Below are 21,538 nucleotides of genomic sequence, written 5' to 3' on the forward strand. Positions count from 1 at the left end.
CAGAAAAAAAGAAGTTCGTGTCGTGGCCACAGTCTTATGTTTACAAGCAATAGCAAAGCTAAGTCTTACGAAAAACTTGTTAAAAATAAACGCTTTATGCATGACTGAAACTTTTTCATATAAATAAAGGAAGTGCTTTTATATCCAATAAATTGGACTCATGTATAAAACATGAAAGAAGGTACAAAAATATTGGAAATTGATATTTTTATTCTATTTATGTACTCATAACAGTCACTTCAACTATTTTTCTGGGTTACCCAAAAAGGCAAAGAATGTGATAAAAGTGTTTCAGAGATGAAAAAAATGCAAGGCATGTCAGTCAGCTAAAAAAAAATATTTTTGAGGCATATTCAGCCACCAGTGGCTAAGTGAGGTTGGCCTCATTTATTTTCTAATGGCTGTGACATTTCTATAATTTTAATTGGAGCAATTTTCGTTTTAGGCGTGAAAATAACTTCGCAATTTGAGTGTCTACCTTCAACCGCAGCATTGCTGGCTGCTTGCTCGACACTGCGGTGCACGCTAGAGCCGGCATCTAGGAGACACAAAGCTTCGCTGCACGGTGCTCCATGTGGATGCTCCTCATATTTTGGTTTTGACACGTCTGCTGGCATGTTCGCTCACATTTTGTCAGTTTAAACTTGAGCATGACTTAAGTCCAGCGTGCACCATTGAGAGAGATAAAAAAGGCTTGATGTGGTGAAAAATGCGCATTTTAATGGTAGCACTCTTGTAAACCGCCTAGTGAGTTCACCTTTGTTTTCTTGAATCATTTGTTGGAGCACCCAGAGAGCTACGACACTCTTAATGGTTTTCTCCGCCCGTGTAAACAGCTTATAGAGGATCAGTATTTGACCTTTCTATAGCCTCTGAATGCTTTCTGTTGCTGCAAGGGGCCTCAGACTTCCACCAATACCGTCACAAGCGCTCCTCCCATGTGATGGGGTGAAAAAGTCCATTACACTGAAAAGTTTAAGTAATTTTCATGGTAGTAGAAGTTTTAACTCTGATTGGTCAGACCACAAACAGTGCTTCCCTGTGTCGAGGAACGAGAGCCGTTCTGCCATGTGTTCCTTTCATTTTTACTTTTTGTTAATCTATCCTTCAGCAGATTTCTTTATTGCCGAAGCTGGTGGCATCGAAGACCAGCACACCATTGTATTCGTGCAGCGGAGTGCTGGTTTTGTGTAATTTACAGCTGGTGGAAAAGTGTGCTGGAGTGAAAAGGAAGCACTCAGCAGTGTCGATGTTGAACGCAGGGACTCAACTTGTAAGATTGTTTTCTCGCTTAAAACAAAAAAAAGAGCCCCAAATAAACTAAAAATAAATGCCATTAAATGGTACTGTTTAAATTTCTATCTTTCATAATTTAATTAAGATCACCTCATTATGTAGCTGACTACTGAATATGTCACAAAAAGCAAATTCTCTCGACTTTAGAATCCTTTCGCTGACTTGCCTTACATGTTTTGCTCTCTGAAACATTTTTATCGCCTTCGCCTTCTCAACAGCTTAGAAAACAGAATAACTACTGTGAGAACATGAAATTTGAAAAAAGATTTCAAATTTTTATATTTTGTACTTATTCCATGTTTTATTTAAAACAAAAGTTCAATTTACTGCATTGGCCGCCGCGGTGGCTCAGTGGCTATGGTGCTCGACTGCTAACCCAAAAGACGCGGGTTCGATCCCGGCCGCGGCGGCTGGAATTTCTTTGGAGGAGAAATTCTAGAGGCCCGTGTACTGTGCGATGTCAGTGCACGTTAAAGAACCCCAGGTGGTCGAAATTTCCGGAGCCCTCCACTACGGCGTCTCTCATAGCCTTAGTCGCTTTGGGACGTTAAACCCCATAAACCAACCAATTTACTGCATTGGATATGGAATACCTTTAATTTATATAACAGAAACTTCATAGTCCTGCGTAAGAACGTTTCTTTTTACAAATTTTTTTGCAAGGTTAGGTTTGGCTATCACTTTCAAACATGAAATGGCGGCCACGACGGGAAAAAATTACTCCGCCTAAAACAAGCTGGAATAATGTTTGCCTAAGTAATGCAATAAGCCATGAATTTTTTTAAAGAAATCGAAGATTCAGTGCTAAGCCTGGAACACTTGGCATGGAATGACCCAATGGCATATAAATGCCAACTGTGCGCTGATTTGAAGAAGCCTTTATAATATTTTTGTAGCTCAATTAATATTGCAGTGTAGGTTGAATGCAATTTTTTCTGCTTGCATAATTGGAATGGTTCCATATCATGCCATTTATTTCGCATCTTGTATGCAAACTTGTATTGCATTGCCAATATTTTTTGCTGCTAGCATTCACCCCATTTGAATACTGCTGCTCCTGAGCAGCATACTCAACTGATCCACTGGAATGGTATCACTGTGTGTACCTTTGGTAAATTTCTGGGAAAAATGTATTCATTCACCTGGCTGCTTCGTAGTTTCGTGTTTCATATGTAATGACAGATGAAATGCAGATCTATCCTAAGGATGAATGTTGCCATTTGTTAACACCATTTTACAGTAGTGATATTTGCAAGATGATCAATTCTATTTATCTACTTTGTACTTTTGTTCACTACACGGTGCATGTATGCCTCTAAGAAAGGAAACGCGAACCAGAAAGGAAACAGCTTGGAACCCCTTGTGGTCTTTTTCCAGATGCAGACTTCATCTCTTAATGTGTGATAGTATATTAGTCTAGGCAAAGCAGCGTGCAGGGTAACAGGGCACTGACAGGAACACACAGGTACTGCGATGACTAACAATTCAGGAATTTATTGCTTTGCTCACTATAAATACAGGAAATTTCATCCAAAATACAAAAGAAGGAAAGTCATGGAATCATCATTTGGTCACATCTGTTGGGCTTATTTATCCAGATAGTCAATTTCTTTTTTCGTTGGCGTTATTGATGATGTGCTTCCATAGGTTGAACAATTCTTATGTGTCATGCACGTCTCTTATATCTCGGCATGAGCTGTTAATTATATTTCCTAAGAATTTTACATCATCGAAAGTGGGGGGTGCACTCACAGTTCGACACGTCTTGCTAGTTTGCTACTGTATCCTGTCTCAGTATTGCCGACTTGTTCTATTAGACAAATGTTGACACGCTGACCTTATTTCCCAACATACGACGCTCCGCATGAGAGAGGGATCTCGTAAGCGAAGCCACAGTCGCATGTTGTGAATTTGTTTCGGTGCTTCATCTTGTGTTGGGCTGTTTTTGAAGCACCTTTGCTGGGCGCGTTGCATACTACGTTCAGCTACTTTCTGCAAAAAAGCAAATGAATCCATCGCAAAGAACTTCCGCAAGCTGCAAAAGAAGGTCAAGCGCCAAACAGTGAAGAATGAAACCTAAAAACTTGTGTCAAGCCAACAACTTGTCCAAATTAGTGCTGGCTATGAAGAAAAGTGATGGCCTATGCCTGAATGCCTTCGCTATTGCAAAAACACGCAACAATAACTGGCCTTTCAGAGTAATTGTTGCTGAACAAGGATCAAGGCAGCAACCCTTAGGGCAGTATCTGCAAGAATTGCTCTCCTTGTTCACCGTGGGAGACCTCTTCCTGGTGAAGAAGCCAGAAGTGTCCGCATTCCTCTCGAACAGCTGTACAGAAGAATTGTCATCTCATTCTGATCAAGGACTTAGACTGCACGCTGCTAAATGCTGCCTTGTTTGAGACGATAAGAGAAGGCATTAATTCAGTGGGAGCAGTACAATTCCAGAACCCGTGCAGAATTAATGCGGATAGATTCCTCGAATTGCTAACCATCTACTTCCGTTCTACCTATGTAAAGTTTAATGATGTGTGCATACAGTGGCAGGGAGTATGCACCAGTTCCAGCATTGCACTAATTCTCATTGTGCAGCTAGCCTGTCAAAGCCAACTATTAAAAAGCTGTGCATGGCGCCAGTTTGATAATGACCTTCCGATTTGTGGACGACTTCTTAGTAACCCACAAGCTTCATTAACAAGGATAACACAAAGTCATTGTTGACATCTTCAAGACCTTCTCCAAAGTTCTTGCTAACTTTGAGCTGACCAAAGAAATGCCACTGGAGGTACAGCTTCCCGATCTATGGCTGTACTTTGTAGAGACCCATATGTGCTTGCGTTACTTCCCAAGGTCGAAAAAAAGGCTGTTGCTACTGGCGCACTGAAAAATATCCTAAATAGCTCGTGTATTGACCGTCAGCAAGAATTCCTTGAGGCCCACCTGACATGGCTACCTGAAGCTGATTTCCCAGATGACCTCATCTGCAGCCTTGGCTTCAGGATAAAGAAATTTGCCTATCTACCTCTGAAAGGCTTCAGAAAGAACGGAACGTAGCTGTCATAGCATATTAATATGGGGTTTAGCTCAGCAGCAGGCGCGACAGGTCGCACTCGGAAGGCACACCAAACCAAGTAACCCCAAGCACTAGCTGCAGTGTCCCTGTTGTCCACTGCCCAGTGTCAAAACGTCTTCACCTTGCAACTCGCACTGTGGCACTACCCCCTCTACCTCGCGGAAGGAAGCACAGTCCCTGGGCGCCCTAAGGTGGTGTGAATGGTAGGGCTTAAGGTGGGTGACGTGCACGAGCTTTGTGGGGGGGGGGGGTGGCGTGGGAGGAGTGTGGTAGTGCAGGGACGTCATTTCATAGGTCACATTGCTCAGTTGCCTTAAGAGAAGATGCGGTAAGGACCCACGCAATGAGACAGCAGCTTCTCACCCAGGCCGACATGGCGCGCAGGGAGCCAGAGGAGTACGTGGAAGCAGGGAGTGTGGTGGGCTGCGGGCAACATGGTGATTAAGGTCATAGGTGCATGGTATCAGCCACGTGCTAAAGAAAGTGGTCAGGCAGGCTGGTGTAAACTGAGTATGCAACACGCCAAGCAAGGGTGCTTCAAAGACAGCCTGGTATAGAAGAAGGCAGTCAAATCCACAGCATGCGACAGTGACTTAGGCGGCCTTGTTTACTAAGATCACACCAGCTTGCCTGACCACTTTCTCTAGCGCGTGGCTGATACCATGCACATACGCCGTCACTGCTAACTTCCGTTCTTCTTTCTGAAGCCTCGTTAGGGTGGATCATAAAATTTCTTTCATTATCTTCAAGCCTAGGCTGCAGACGAGGTCATCCGGGAAACCAGCTTCAGGTAACTATGTTAGTTGGGCCTCAACACTTTCCTGCTGACGGTCAATACGCGATCTGTTTGAGGCATTTTTTAGTGTGCCAGTTGCAACAGTCTCTTTTTCGAATGTGGGACATAACACCAGTACATATGGGCCTCTGATGTGCAGCCATAGATCGAGAAGCTGTACCTCCAGCAAGGACTTCGGAGAAGGTCTTGAATATGTGAACAATGCCGTTGTGTTGCCCTTGTTTATGAGGCTTGTGGATTACTAGGAAGTCGTCCAAAAATCGGGAGGTCATTATCAAATTGGTGATAAGCAAAGCTTTTAATAGTTCGCTATCTTGACAGGCTAGCAGGACAATGAGAATTAGTGCAACGCAGGAACTGGTGCATAATCCTTGCCACTGTATGTGCAGATAATTAAACTAAAATAACAGATGGTTAGCAACTCGAGGAATCTATCAGCATTAATTCTGCATTGGTTCTGGAATCATGCTGCTCCCATTGAATCAATGCCTTCTCTTACCATCTCAAACAAGGTGGAATGTGGCAGCGTGTAATGTTAGTCCTTGATGACAATGAGAAGACACTCCTTCTGGACGGCTGTTCAAGAGGAATGCGGACACTTCTGGCTTCTTTACCAGGAAAAGGTCTTCCATGGTGAGCTAGGAGAGCAATTCTTGCAGATACTGCCCTAAGGGTTGCTGCCACGATCCTTGTTCAGAGACAATTACTCTGAAAGGCCAGTTATTGTTCCGTGTTTTTGCCATAAAGAAGGCATTCAGGCATAGGCCCTCACTCTTCTTCACAACCAACCCTAGTTTGGTCAAGTTGTTGGCTTGATCTTCTTTTGCAGCTTGTGGAAGTTCTTTTCAGTGGCTTCATTTGCTTTTTCACAGAAAGTAGCTGAATGTAGTACGCAATGCTCCTAGCAAAGGTGCTTCAAAAACAGCCCAGCGTAAGACGAAGCACAGAAACAAATTCACGACATGCGACAGTGGCTTAGTTTACAAGATCTATCCGCCACGCGGAGCGTCCTGTGCTGGGAAATAAGGTCAGCGTGGCAACATTTATCTAATGCAACATGTCGGCAATACTGAGAAAGGATATCGTAACAAGCTACCAAGACACATATCGGACTGTGAGTGTCTATCACACTTTCGACAATGTAAAATTCTGAGGAAATGCAAGAGATGTGTATGGTACATAAGAATTGTTCAACCTGTTTAAGAACATCATCACTAACTCTAAGGAAAAAGAAATTGACTACCTGGATAAATAATCACGACAGATTTGACAAAATGACGATTCCATGACTTTCCTTCTTTGTAATTTGGATGATGCTTTCTGTATTCATTGCAAACTAAACAATAAATTCCTCAGTTATCGCTGCACCTGTCTTGTCTGTGACCTGTTATCCTGCGTGGTTTTGCAAAGATTCATGCACCAACTGGCCCAGCTCCTTTTCTTGTAGTAGTTTAGTGGCCTTGTGCAAATCTTTCTTGATGGATTTTTGAGTTAACTGGCTGCAGACATGGGAGATATGTGAACTTAGCACTGTTGCCTGCCTTTCAAGATGTCACTTGCTTGATATAATAATGAATGCATGCTTTGCATTAGTTGCAGCTGACCACTCTCATGGAAGGGGTTGTGTTGCTGACTTTGTTCAGATACTGTGCTTTCTGTTGTTACAGTGAATTTTGCACATTACTTGTAGTTCGGTTTATTTTAAAGCATTTTCATGTGCGCTATTTTCGTCTTTGTTGTCATTGTATTTTGTGCCTTTTATAGTCAGTTTACCCTCAAGACAGGCCAGTGGTTTGCACTAGCTTGTAGCAGTTCATGCAGAATTAATTGCATGACCTGCTCGCCTTCGTTCCATTTCATAGCATCTAGCTTTTTAGCTAAAACATTGTTTGTATAATGCTGTTTAGAGCAATTTTCTCTAAACCACAGTGGCCTCTTTGGAATGTTTCAAAAAATAACAGCTGGTGCTTGCTCGCCACATGGGCAGATTTTCTTCTTTCTGTTAGCGTTAGCATGCATAATAAAACACATTGTTAAAGAGCAATATGTTGGAATTTATCAGCAACATTGAACAGTGTAAACTGGTATGAAATATTTTACTGTTTTTTGTCTAATATGCAGACTCGCACCATGTATTCTGGTCACCGAAGACAATCCTGAGGTGGCCGAGAACCTGTTCGTCGAGGGAGGATGGCTACTCAGCAGGCTTACCACTGCGGCTCACTCCACAACTGCGCCATAATGTTAGGAATATGGGTGTTCAGCATAAGTTGCCTTAAGTTTGCTTTTTGCTTATTCCTGGGAGTTAGCGTCACAGTTCAAGCCTTCTTCAGGCTGGTATATAAGGCTGCACAAGCATGAATTTTTCATTCTGTTTGCTCTGAAAAAATTGGGAGGTAGAGTAAGTGCTATGGAACCTTATACAAGCAGGTATGGTGCACCATAAACCCAATAAAAGCAGGTATGGTGCTGTTGTACCTTAAAATTTTTAGTTCTTTGGATGGCGGTAAGGAATTCATTGGAGAAGCTTCTTGTGCCTTGTTTTATGGATGTGTTTTGTTCTAATAAAAATTTTCCACATTTCTGCAGTTTTGTGATTTGTTTGTCAATAAACGTTTTTCTTAGGTGCAGACCGCCTGTTTACTGCTATGAAGAGCTCCAGTAATACAGGTATATTGCATTACTTAGGCATTATAATGGTAAATTTAAAGAACGCTTAAGAAAAGTAATAAAAGTGGGAACAAATTATGAACCCATTGCATGCTTTTTTCCTGAAGGGTGTAGGGGTGTAAGAAGCGTAAAACGCCTGTGGCTCGGTGGTAAAGTGTGTGATACACCTCAGCACCTTTGGGTCAAATTTTATCATTTTCGGGCTGGTTCTTTCCTGAAACACCCCACCTTTAAGATGTATTGAAGTCACAAAACTCCTTTCTGGGCCGGGTGCAAGGGTGCGAGTTATAGACACCTGGAAACTCCTTTAAAGGTGTTTTATTTTTTACAGTGTATCTACGGTAAACATGAAGAAACTCTATATATGAACGCGATAATATACCCTACGGCAATGACTGCGACTCCGGTGGTGGCTGACTATACTCCTTTTCATACATAGCAGGCAACGCTGCGGAGGTTCCTGAAGTAGTGCATCCGCGAAACCATGTTACTCCGCCACGTATCATTCGTTCTTCTCGAAACTCCGGTCATTGTTTGGAGGAATACTACGAGCGGTAGAAAAAGATGTGGTAGCATTGAAAATGACGGCCGAACTTTAGGCGCTCAGTGTTCGGGCCCTGCGACCATAATTTTCACAGAGAGTGAACAACTTTTTGGGCGCGGATTTAGAAGAAGCGATTCGCCCTACCAACCGCGTATATTACCGCCACGTGTACCTTTTGCTTCTCAAAATCTCGACGAGTCGCAGGACGAAAATGTGGCAAGAGGTAAAACGAAGTCAGGAGGTGCCAGTCACGGCACTTAAGATTTATCGCTACGAGATATGTTCGTGTTGCCTTAGGTTGTATGGCGAACTACTTTTTGCGTGCGGACTTAGCCTGCGCGACAAGGTGCTCTAGCTTTGTCAGCGTTGCCTGCGATGTATGAAACGGAGTACAAAATGATGACAGTCACCCCAGCCACAGTACGGACTGAAAATAGCGCCGAGGAGGTAGAATCTTGCCATAGCCCTGGCAATAATAAAAAGTTGACCGGATTCATAAATAATAGGTGTGTGCGAATATTCGAAATTTTCGAATATATTTCGAATATTATATTTTTAGTATTCGCATTCGATTCGAAATCCAAGTATTCGTGTTCTTTCGAATATTCGACCCGGCGCGAATATTCGTATCTAGCCGAATAGTATTCATTGTGAGCACCGGCGTTCATTTCGGTCCGCAAGCCCTATCGACAGAGACATAACAACACGGCGGCGCCCAGAGCAATGCGCATGGATGAAGGAAAACTTTTGCTTCGAATTTTTTCTTCGAGGCAGGAAAATTTTTCCTTCCTCCAAGGGCCAAGCCGTAGCTGACTGCGCTGGTGAGCTTTTTTGTGGCTATACCTGCGAAGCTGCCATGGTCAGAGCTGTGCACGAAGTACCTCGCAATACGTGCCAGGTCAGTGGCAAGTGAGAGGGCATTTTCTGTGGCTGGAGGAGTCATTTCAGCTAGAAGGGAACTACTACTGCCTGACCATGTGGAGCAGCTGGTTTTCCTTCACGACAACCTTTTATGTTCATCCCAGCAACGCGCTTTTGTGCTGATGGAAAGCTAGTCTTAATGAATGCTGTGTACTAGCCGTCCTCTCGGATATTTCCACTCTTCTAAGAATAATGTTCGACACTTTTATACTTTTTGTGCAGCCACACACACCTTTTGTGTTCATTTAATCATCGATAGTTGAACTGTGATGTTCTTGGGTGGTCAAATAAATGTTTTGTAGTGGTTAAATGTGGCTCTCCTTGATTATTCGATATTCGATTCGATATTCGGAATCAAGTATTCGTATTCGATTCGTATTCGAAAAATTTGATATTCGCACACCCCTAATAAATAATTATCGTCCCTTATCCTTTATTGTCCCTTATTCTACGCGCAGGCACGTATCTTCCCTTTCGCGCATAGCATCCTGCATCGCACGTATAAAATCCCGAATACTCGCCTCGTATCCTCGCATGTGCATGTCATCCGTACCCAGAGGACAAAATATCGCCACACCAAGCCAGCCGCCCCTAAGGGCGGGAAATCCAGCGGGACGGGCAGGCAGCCACGTCACCCAAGCAGCATCGGCAGCGATGCTTCAAAACGGCAGACGCCTACCAGCGGGAAGGACGCGAAGAGCTGTCAAGTGCCACCAACGCCCCCACACGGCGGCCATGAGAAGCAAGCCCGCTCCCAAGACAACAATGGCGCGACCGGCTCCTGGGCCAACGCCATCAAAAATGGCAAACAGGTGAGCGGTTCAGGCAGGGTTGCCTCCTCCTCCCACCTCCTCTCCCCTCCCCCTCGCTCGGCGGCTGACGCTGAGCTCCACAACATTGTAGCTTCTCTCCGGGCACAAAACGAGATGCTACTTGCCAAAATTGAAGCCTTAGAGGCTAAAAAAACTCCCCCTCCCCCTAGTAACTCCGACACGGACGCTATGGAGAGCGAGACGGCGGCGACGCTGGCTCTGGATCCTTCCCTTGCCGAACTCGAAGCCCGTCTAAATTCCAAATTTGACACCCTGTTGGAGACAGCGATGGAACGCCTCATCGCTAGAGGCATGGAGGCTATCCTCTCTATGATCGCTCAACACGTCGCGACTAACACCCGCCTTTCTCGCAGAGCCGGTCCTCTTAAGGACGTATCTGGTCGGCCCTCCAGATTGTCCCGCCGAGTAAATGACCTTGACGATGACGAAGACAGCTGCCCCCCTCTAGGTTCAGAGCTTCAGCCCCTGGTATCTGGCTCGTGGGCAGCCTCACTTCCACCTCTCACCTCTAAATCTGAGCATGGCGGGACACCCCCGGTGTAGGCGCTCCCCCCTTTCCAAATCGGCTTCCCCCATTACGATTACTCCAAGCGGGCCGACCTCCGACTTTTCCTTTCAACCTTTGAGCATTTGCCAGCCGTGGTTGCCCTCCAAGAGCCAGGGAAAGGCGCCGCACTAACAAATTATACAACGTTCCAGCAGGACCCCTCGTCTTGTCTATTAGTCCATAGAAATTATACAGCGAACCTGGTCGACTTAGACATACAACTTGAATACTCCTATGTAATGGTGACCCTCCTCCCACTGCGCAAGCAGGATGCACCGCTACACATACTCAATGTATACTGCAATCCGAAATTGCCGAATGTATCATTCGCGGACCTCTTTGGCCGCGCGCTGAGAGTTGCGGGTCGGGACCCCCTCCTGATTGTGGGCGATTAAAACGCTCCCGCTCGGATGTGGGGCTACTGTCGTGAAGAGAAGCGGGGACGCAAGTTGGCGGAGCTTGCGTCAACGCTGGGCCTCACTCTTCACACTGACCCAGTCCACCCAACTCGTATCGGCAACTCCGTGACTAGGGATACCTGTCCGGACTTGACCTTCACCCGCAACATTCAGTATGCAGACTGGGTCAACACCGAGGAAACCCTCGGCAGCGACCACTGCCTCCTGAACACAATGATTAGGACCCATCCTTTCGCACGACCAACAATGCAAGCCCGACTCCCAGACTGGACCAAGTTCAGGCAAAATTATAACACTACCGCACCCATACATCAGCAAGGCTACCAGTCTTGGTCACAACATTTGGTCTCTGGCCTTCGCTCCTCCGAAACTCAAATTCAACTCTCAGAGGCGGTCTCGGATGTGGACAACCACCTGCTCCACCTCTGGGAGGCCCGGCATTGCCTCGTCCGTCGGTGGCGCCGGCAAAAGCACAACCGAAAACTTAAAGCTCGCATCGCCGAGCTCACTCAACGAGCGGCTGAGTATGCGGCCCAACTCGCCGACTCCAACTGGGTGGCCCGATGCAATACGGCCGCGCGGCAAATGTCCAGCCGGAACACGTGGCGGCTCTTTCGCGCCCTAATTGACCCAACGCAAACACGCATGGAAACTCAAAAACACCTCCAAAGAGCAATACACAGCTTTCAGAGCAACACAACTCAATTGGCGCACAAGCTCCGGGACCAGTACTTGTGCACCACACAGGACCCCCGCGGGCCGGCGTACTCTTATGCAGGTTCTGAGAACGTTGAGCTGGATCAACCGTTCCAGCTCCACGACCTGAGGGCGGCCCTGGCAAAAATGAAACGCGGCACCGCTCCGGGTCGGGACAAAATTACAGTCAAATTGTTAGCCAACCTCCCCGACCTGGCATACCTGTCTTTATTGAATTAAAATAACTCAATCTGGCTTGGGGAAGTGCCACTCCCCATCGACTGGAAGACCGCCCTGGTCACCTTAATTCCTAAAGCTGGCAAGGCCATCAGCACGGACAACCTCAGCCCCATCTCTCTGACTTCCTGTGTGGGCAAACTCATGGAGACGATGGTACGTGACAGGTTGTCCGAGTTCATGGAATCCAAACACCTTTTCGCAGACACCATGTTCGGGTTTCGCCCACAAAGATCCGCACAGGATGTCCTGCTACAACTAAATCGGGATGTCCTCGACCCCGTCGAATTCCCTCAGAATGAAAAGGTCGTACTCGCCTTGGATTTGAAGGGTGCATTCGACAACGTTACCCACGAGATCATTCTCACCCACCTCTCTCAAACTAACTGCTGCAAAAACGCCTTTCAATACATTCGGCAATTTTTAACCGACAGACAATCTTACATTCGAGTCCAGGATAAAGAGCATGGCCCTTTTCATTTAGGAACCAGGGGTACACCCCAGGGCGCGGTGCTGTCTCCCCTGTTGTTCAATTTGGCTATGATGCGCCTACCGGCCCAGCTGGGCGCTGTCGCCGGTGTGCAGCATGCGCTGTACGCCGATGACATCACCCTGTGGGCTACACAGTGTTCCCTTGGAGACATTGAGGCCAACCTGCAGGAGGCGGCGACCATAGTGGACCGTTATGCTCGCCGCTGCGGCCTCCAATGCTCCACCCAAAAGTCTGAATTTGTGCACATACGCCCCTCACCAAAGTGCACAGCCAAAATTTCATTCTCTCTTGAGACAGGTCCAATTCCTGAAAATATCGAAGTCCGGGTACTGGGGCTCTTCATACATCAAAACAGACGGTCAGAAACAACATTGGCCAAACTCCGTCAGGTGCGGGACCAGGTGGGCCGCTTGGTCCGCCGGGTTTCTAACAAGCGCGGGGGGTCACGATGTAAGGACGCCTTGCGGCTGGCGCATGCATTTGTAACCAGTCGAATTCTTTATTCGACTCCATACCTCGACCTGCTGAAGCAAGATGAGGATTCACTCGAAGTCATCCTCCGCAAAATTATTAAGCGGGCTCTGGGCCTCCCCGTGAACACCTCCAACAAGCGCCTCCTGGGGCTGGGCATGGTGAACACATTTCGGGAGCTCCGGGAAGCCCACTTGACCAACCAATACACACGTCCCTCAAAGACATCGTCGGGTCGCCGCCTGCTTGCCCGACTGCACATCCAACACACCACTCTTATGGAAGAGCGCGTACGTATTCCATCCCAGTGGAGATGCGCCCTCCACGTGCGCCCTCTTCCCGCGAACATGAACCGTGAAGACCATAATGGCCGGCGCCTGGCGCGGGCGGAAGCCCTGGCCCGCCACTATGGATCGAAACCCGGCGTATTCTACGTGGATGCCTCCGGCCCCCACCACGGGGGATGGTACACGGCCGCAGTCGTCCACCAATCCAAAACAGTGAACGGCCTTACTTTCCGAGCCCGTGACATAACACACGCGGAGGAGGTCGCCATTGCGTTGGCTGCATCTGATTCCAATTCAAAAACAATTATTTCCGACTCGCGAGGGGCATGTCGGAACGTCGAGCAGGGCTGGGTACCATATCTAGCCTACCGCATTCTCCAAAACAGCGTCTACACCGGGGACCCCGCGCACCGGCGTATCGTTTGGGCTCCTGCTCACATGGGCCTTGAGGGAAATGAGGCAGCTGACGCCGCCGCCCGCGCGCTCTCTCACCGGACATTCCCCTCCGATCCCGACGATCAGGAACTCGAATTCACTCCCGCTTACTCCTTTAAAGACATTGTTTTACATTATCAATCTGGCCATGGTCTTTATCCCCGCCCGTGTAAAGGTCTCTCAAAGGCGGAGGAGCGGCTTTTGCTTCGCCTGTATACCAATACTTTGCTGTGCCCGGCAGCTCTCAAACACTTCGACCCTTCTTTCTCGGGCAGCTGTCCGCACTGTGCGGAGAAGTCTTCGGACATTTACCACATGGTGTGGGCTTGCCCCTCCAACCCTGCTATCCCCCCTCACCCCAACCCAACCTGGGAGGACTGGGAGGCGACCCTGCTCGGCTGCTCTGACCTGCAGGCCCAACGGGCCTTGGTCGCGCGAGCCCGGGCGGCGGCCGACGCCACTGGGGTCCCGAACTAGGCACCTCCACCTAGTACTTGTAAGGGCCCTATGGGTCAGCTCATGCAATACCTCCAGTAGTGTATGTGTAAATAAATGTTTTCCACCACCACCAACTACCCAGAGGAGCCGGAGCCCAACCCACTAACCTTTTTGCACATACTCCAACATCACTGCTTCCGCTGCAGAACAAACTCACCTCTTCGCAAAAAAGTTCGTCCACAGGAGCCGGCCTCCAGGCGCCATATCAAGGCTAACACTTTCCTCTATTTTGGGGTTAGTGACACATTTTATACCACACAATAATTGCCGCTTTTTGTGGGGCACATCCAACCCTATGACATTCTACACACGAATGCCCCAGTCCCCATTCAGTACCCCACGTACTCCACCCCTCCTCCCCCAAGTGTTTGGAAGGCGTCCTGTCTAGCATGGCTCTGGCAGAGCAGCGTAACCTGATCGCCTGCTTCACCAAGACAGCTACGGAAAATGCGGCCCTTCCGGAGCCTACCTCCTTACCTGCTCTGAATATAAGTTCTTTTCTCTCTCACTCTTCACAGCTTCGTGGATGGGGTCATTTTCCCAACGTTCTCCCTTCCTTGCAGGGGACGTGCCACATGCAAGTGTAGATAAAGGCACGATGGGCGTCTAGAGACCACGCAAGGCACTGCGTCCTTTTGAAGATGAAGGCTGTCGCCCATGGCTTCTATTGTTTTTCCCTTTTCTTCGTCATGATATGAGAGACTGGTGACGAAGCCTTTATCAGGAAAATGCAGCTCTAACGCCTCCATGAGAAAGGCAGATGACAGGGAGTGGAGGGCCAGCTATAGGAAATTGAAAAATCATAAAAATAGAGTCTTTCTTCCATTCAGTCATCAATATGTATTTGGATCCCTTGTAGCAAAGAAAAAACAAGAGAATGATAATATTCTCAAATACTAAAAGAACACGAAGGGGACTGTGGCGTCGGGTGATGATGATGATGATGAAAAGCGTTTATTTAATACAAAAGGTGAGGCTCTCTTAAAGAGCCCCGCAACAATTTGTGGAGTCCCTATTCCGGGACCCCATTGGTCGAAGCCGCCAGCTTAGCCCTCTTGGCAAAGCCTTTTGGGCCTGAAGCTCCGAGCAGCCAAGCAGGGCCGCCTCCCATTCCTCTCTGGTAGGGTTGGGGTGTGGTGAGAGAGCTGAGTTGTGCTGGCAAGCCCAAACCATGTGGTACGTGTCAGCCACCTCGCCACAGTGGTTGCATCTGCCAGTGAACGCGGCATCGAAGTGTTTTAGTTGAGTTGAGTTGAGTTTAATGGCGCATAAGCGACTAAGGCTATCATGCGCCAAGCTCAGGGTATAAAAATTCTTCTAAATAGATGTTATGCAAAAGTCTAAATGAACGGCGGTGTAAAAGGCCTAAAAAGTTAATTCGTGCAACCTAGTAAAAATATGACAAAATTTTAGAACAGACTTATGGTAAATGCTTTAAAAAGGGTTGGCAACCTCAGCAGCCATCCTTGCCTGTGCAAGGATCTCGAGGTCCCAAACCGATGTAATAGTGACCTCAGCCGTCTTCTCGCGACGGGAGGGTGGCTGAGGTGCGTCAATAAATTGTAAAGCACGGGGTAGAAATTTAGAGTTTTTTGTAGTACATTGGCTTCTTTTAAAAAGTTAAAAACACTTGACTTATCAATAAGAGCTTCTTCACCTATAATAAATGACGGGTGAAAAGGGATGTGTTGGTTGTAAAACAGGGTAAAAAACTTGTTTCTGAGTGTTTGAAGTTCTATGCATGAGATTAAAATATGAGTTACTGTGAGTGCATCTCCGCATTTTTCACAGGTAGGTTTGTCTTGTTTTGTTAGTAGAAAGTTGTGGGTAAGGTGCGTGTGTCCAATACGTAAACGACATAAAATAACTTCAAAAAAGCGTTCCTGATGTGTGCATGATTTCCATTCTCCTAATATTGGTTTTATTAAGTGTAGCTTGTTATTTATCTGACTATTCCATGTGTTCTGCCATTTGTTCCTCAGTCTGCTCTGAACTAGCTTCATGCAATCATTATGTGGCATGCTTATTTTCTGTATTTCCTTGTTGTGGGCTTGAGCAGCTCATGCGTCCGCTCTCTCGTTACAATCAATTCCAACATGGCTTGGAACCCAACATAATTTTATGTTATGCCCTTGTCTTACGATCCTTGTTATGTTACGTAAGACCTTACCTATTGATGGCATGACTGCCTTTCTGGACTGTAGTGCTTTCAATACACTGAGGGAGTCTGTGCAGATAATACTGTTTTCTATGTTGTTGCTTATTATTTTCTCCGTAGCAAGAAACACAGCATAAAACTCGGCTGTAAAAACTGATGCACACTGAGGAAGCCTTACTATTTTTTCCCAGTTCCCTTCCACTACTGCACTTCCAACATAACCTGTAGTTTTCGATCCGTCTGTGTAGAACTCGGTGCAGCTATCATATGTTCCCTTTAGTGTAAGGAACTCTTGTATGATGTGTTCTGGTGGAGTTTGTCTCTTGTTGAACTGTTACCAAGGAGGAAATGCGTCGCAACGTTCTGCAACATTCGGTAATGTTTCTGATAAGTCAAGTCCTCGGCAGATCTCCTCAAACCACATTAGCAAAGGCCTTGTTCCTTGGGGCTTATTTGTAAATATTATTCGAGTAGGACATGTTGTGACGATTGAATAACACACGTGTTTTGTTCGCGACCTAATTCTAAGAATGCATGAACATGTAAGTGCTTTTCTTCTATCTTCTAGTGATGGCTCATTTGCTTCAACATGAAGGCTCATTACCAGAGACGTTCTGTATGCTCCACAAGAAAGGCGGATACCCAGATTATGAGCTGGATCTAATCTTTTTAGGTATGAAGGACTTGCCGAGTCGTACACTATACTCCCATAATCTAGACATGAGCGCACTACAGAACGGTAGATATGAAGGAGGCATGCTCTGTCAGATCCCCAGCGTTTCCTTGAGAGTACTTTAAGGATATTCATTGCACGGGAGACCTTTACTCTCAAGTTGTTTATGTGCGGCAGAAATGTAAGTTTTTTATCAAATGTTATTCCTAAAAATTTATGTTCTTGTTTTACCGGTAGTATGGCTCCATTTAGGTGTAAGTTCAGATTGACCTGCAAGCCTCTTTTAAGCGAGAAAGCAACAACTACTGTTTTCTGTGGAGAGAACTTGAACCCGGTTTTGTCGGCCCAGATTGCTAGCTTGTTTAATGTGAGTTGTACCTTCCTCTCACACGTTGACAGGCTGGAGGACGTGCAAGCAATCTGAAGGTCGTCGACATACACGGAATACATAATGGAGTTGGGAAATATTTTCGCTATGGAATTCATTTTTATTACAAAAAGAGTAGTACTTAGGATACAGCCCTGCGGTACCCCATTCTCCTGGACAAAGCTCTTCGAAAGGGTTGCACTCAAGCGCACCTAAAAAGACCGGTCTGACAGGAAATCATTCAGGCAGTTCAACATCCTACCCCGGATGCCAAGGTCTGCTAAGTCGCGTAGAATCCCATATCTCCAAGTGGTATCGTATGCCTTCGCCATGTCAAAGAAGACTGCCAGACAGTGTTGTTGGTGTATGAATGCCTCCCGGACTGTGTTTTCTAAGCGGACGAGATGGTCAGTTGTCGAACATCCTTTTTTAAATTCGCACTGGTGGATGTCAAGCAGTTCACGTGATTCAAGAATGAACATTAGCCTAACGTTGAGCACACTTTCAAATAATTTTGCGATACAACTTGTAAGAGCTATGGGCCTATAACTATTTGGGGAGGTGGGCGGCTTTCCAGGTTTTAAGAACGGTACGATAACTGCTTTTTTCCAAGCCTCCGGCATCTTTCCGGACACCCATATTTTGTTAAAAAATTTCGAAAGTGCCCTTACAGCAGCTTCGGACAAACGGGCAAGCATTGCATAATGTACATCATCCTGGCCAGGTGCTGTCTGTTTACCGGAGGACAGTACGTTTTGGATCTCCTGAATTGTAAATAATGTATTGTATGTTTCGTTTGTACTGCCAGTCGTTGGAAGTTTCTGCTTTTCAGTTGTGTTTTTGTGTTTTAAGATTGACTGTGTGTAGTGTGAAGAGCTTGAAACCTCAGAGAAATGTTGTCCTAGTATGTCAGCCTGTTCATCTATATTTGTTTGTGTGCCTGGTGTTGTTAAAAGGGGGATTGTGAAGGGTGAGTACGTGCCGCTTAGTTTTCGCACCTGCTCCCACATCTGTTTTGATGTGGTTGAGCTGTTTATAGAAGAGACATAAGCTTGCCATGATGTTTTCTCGGCCTTGCGCCGAATAGATCGCGTTGCGCTCTTGCCTTTTTAAAAATCATAAGGTTCACGTGTGTGCAATATCTGCGAAATACTCCCCATGCTTTATTTTGTTGTTTTTTAGCCTCTTTGCATTCTTGTGTGTACCACAATTTGTGGTTCTGGCGGACCACTCCTGAGGATTTTGAAATTGATAGGTGTGCGGTAGAAAGAATGCATGTTGTGAACATTTCATTTATTTCATCTACGGTATGAATTTTGTAAAATTATATCCTCCAAATTGGACATTTTTCTAAACAATTCCCAGTTAGCTAAATGTAGCTTCCAACGCCGTGGTTTCGTGGGAAGGACTGTTGGTGAGGATGAGAGACTTATTATGACAGGGAGATGATCGCTTCCGTATGAATTGTCTAAAACACTCCAGTTAAAATCGCTAAAAACAGACGGTGAACTAAAAGACAAATCTAAAACACTCATTTTCCCTGAGGTTGGGGAGCAGTACGTGGGTTTACCCGAGTTAAGTAAACAGATGCTACTGCATAGAATAAAATCTTCAATAAGATGGCCTCTAATGTCACTTTTTTCGCTTCCCCAAAAGCATGAATGCGCATTAAAGTCTCCAACTACCAGGTATGGCTCTGGTAGCTGGTCTACAAGAACCTCTAAATCATGAAGTGTTACCTTAAGGTGTGGATCGATATATAGAGAGCATACAGTAATGGTTTTATATGTAAGCAGAGTGGCTGCGACAGCTTCGAGTCTTGTCTTCAGTTTAAGCTCTCGAGCTGGGACACCGTTTTTCACTATGATGGCTACGCCTCCCGACAGCCTGCTCGCCTGCTCTCGATCGCGGCGGAAAACAGTATAACTCTTAAGAAAGTTATTTTTTTGGCGAGCTAAATTTGTCTCTTGTAGACATTAGGCAACAGGAGCGTGCGCTCCTAGTATATCTTTATATCACTGTAGTTGTTTAGAAGTCCTCTACAGTTCCATTGTATTATAAATGCCATCCTAATTTTGTCTTTCTATAGGGTGAAAAGGTAGATCAAGTTGTCGATGGCCGCGTGACTCGGGGCCTGTCTTTTTTTGACCGATCAAGGGAGCTCCGCCGACCGTCCGACGTGGACGGCACGGAGCTGTCCTGGGTCGTGTCCATCGCCTCTGTGGAGGCGCTGGACGACCGTGCAGGAGGTATGTTGATTTTCGAGTTTGACCTCGACCTGTGGGAAGAGGTCTTGAGGCCCGCCGACCCGGGGGTCTGCGTTGCCTCCTTTTGGGTTTGCGGAGTAGCGCTAGCTACTCCACACGGGGGCGCGGGTGGCCCCGCCACAGGCACACTGCGTGTGGCCTGGACAGGTGCCGAAGCCTGGTGTGGTGTGCCGCGCCCACGCACCACATCAACGAAGTTTGTTTTTGCACTGAAAGAGAATGTGTTTGTTTGAGCATATTGCCTTCTTGCTTCCTAGAAAGAAATGTTTACAGTAGTCTTGAGAGTAATTATTTCCTTTTCTTTCTTCCAAGAAGGAGAAGCTCTGGAGTAGGCAGCATGGTCTCCTTCACAGTTTGCACACCGCGGTGTAGCAACACATTCTTCAGATTGGTGTTCTTTGGACGAGCATTTTGCACAAGTTTTGCGGCCGCGACAACTCTGTGAGCCATGGCCGAATCTCTGACAGTTGAAACATCTTCGTGGGTTGGGTATATATGGTCTTACATTTATTTTCAGGTAACCAGCTTTAATGCTTTCAGGCAGTGTGCTGGTATTGAAAGTGAAGATCAGGTGCTTCGTGTCTATTTCCTTGTTATCCTTCCGGATCTGTATGCGCTGAACATTGATGACATCTTGGTCAGTAAGACCCTCAAGCATTTCTTTCTCAGAGAGGTGGATAAAGTCGATTTCAGATATGACGCCTCGGACAGTGTTTAAAGATCGATGTGAAGTGACAGAGACCGGGATTTCCCCAATGGACGCAAGGTTTGAGAGTTTGGAGTGTTGGACAGTGTCACGTAGTTGGAGCAGTAAGTCACCGCTGGCCATTTGGATACCTTGTACCCAAGGCCCAAGGTATCTGTAAGGCACTTTGCTACCAGGAACGGGGATATGAGTCTTGCTTGTTTTCCTTCTGCTTCGCTATGGACTACATGAAATTTTGGGAAAGATAGCTTTCTTTCTGAAAAAATTCATCTGCATCGTTCCGCCCTCTTTGGAGAGAGCGATCTGGTTTGGAAAAAGGGGGATCCATAAAAATTCAAGTTTTTCGGTCATGGTGCCAGCCACCCACTATGGAGCCCAACAAGGGGACGGGAGAGGAACTTACAAGCAAGCCCTGCCCACGCCAGCTGTACACCCCAACTATAACCAAATATGACGCAACTCAGGGTAGTTGGCCACACAAGGTTAACCCTAGCCGCCTATGAAGTGTGAAAAAAACGAAGAAAAGAGGAGACAGGAGAGTTGTAAGAAAGAGAAATGAAAGTGAAAGATAGAGGGTAGGAGAGGAAAAGGCGACTGCCGAATTCCCCCGGTCGGGTCAGGCCGGAGGTGCCGTCTACAGGAAGCTGCGGCCAAAGTGGTGTGTTGCCTCCGCCGAGGGGCCTTAAGGGTCCAAACGCTCAGCATTGGCTCAACCACCAGGATTCCCTTTTCCCCGGACACGGCGATGCCACGCACGGCTAAGCGTGGGTGCTCGGGTCCGTGGTGGCACACTGCTCACCATCATCCCCCTGCGGGGATGTCCCTGCGGATGCTCAGGTACCCGTGGTGTCGCAACTCACCATCGTCTGCATGAATCAGACGCAGACGCCCCTGCGGGGACGAAGTGTTTTAATACTGCCGGGCACAGCATTGTAATAGTGAATAGTCTAAGTAGAACGCGTTCGTTTTCTTTGCCCCAGTCCCTTTGCAGGGGCGGGGTACACACGGTGCCTATCCTTATGATAAGATGTTATATCTTTGAACGAGAGTAAAGAGCCACCTTCAGGTTTCAGGGTCTCAGGAGCCAATGGGAACGCCCGGTGAATGAGTGCTCGAGCCCCCGCGTCTGCACCTTAGTTTCCTGCTAGGCC

General features: G+C 46.7%; 1 pseudogene; it reads right to left on the minus strand.

The window, feature by feature from the left end:
- Nucleotides 1-15,288: 15,288 nt before the first annotated feature.
- LOC149366200 (uncharacterized) overlaps nt 15,289-21,538 on the minus strand; it is a 140,831-nt pseudogene continuing 134,581 nt past the window's right edge.

This window comes from Amblyomma mixtum, chromosome 1, assembly GCF_055824585.1.
Source record: "Amblyomma mixtum isolate Tamu chromosome 1, ASM5582458v1, whole genome shotgun sequence".
In the NCBI taxonomy this organism is placed as follows: Eukaryota; Metazoa; Arthropoda; class Arachnida; order Ixodida; family Ixodidae; genus Amblyomma; species Amblyomma mixtum.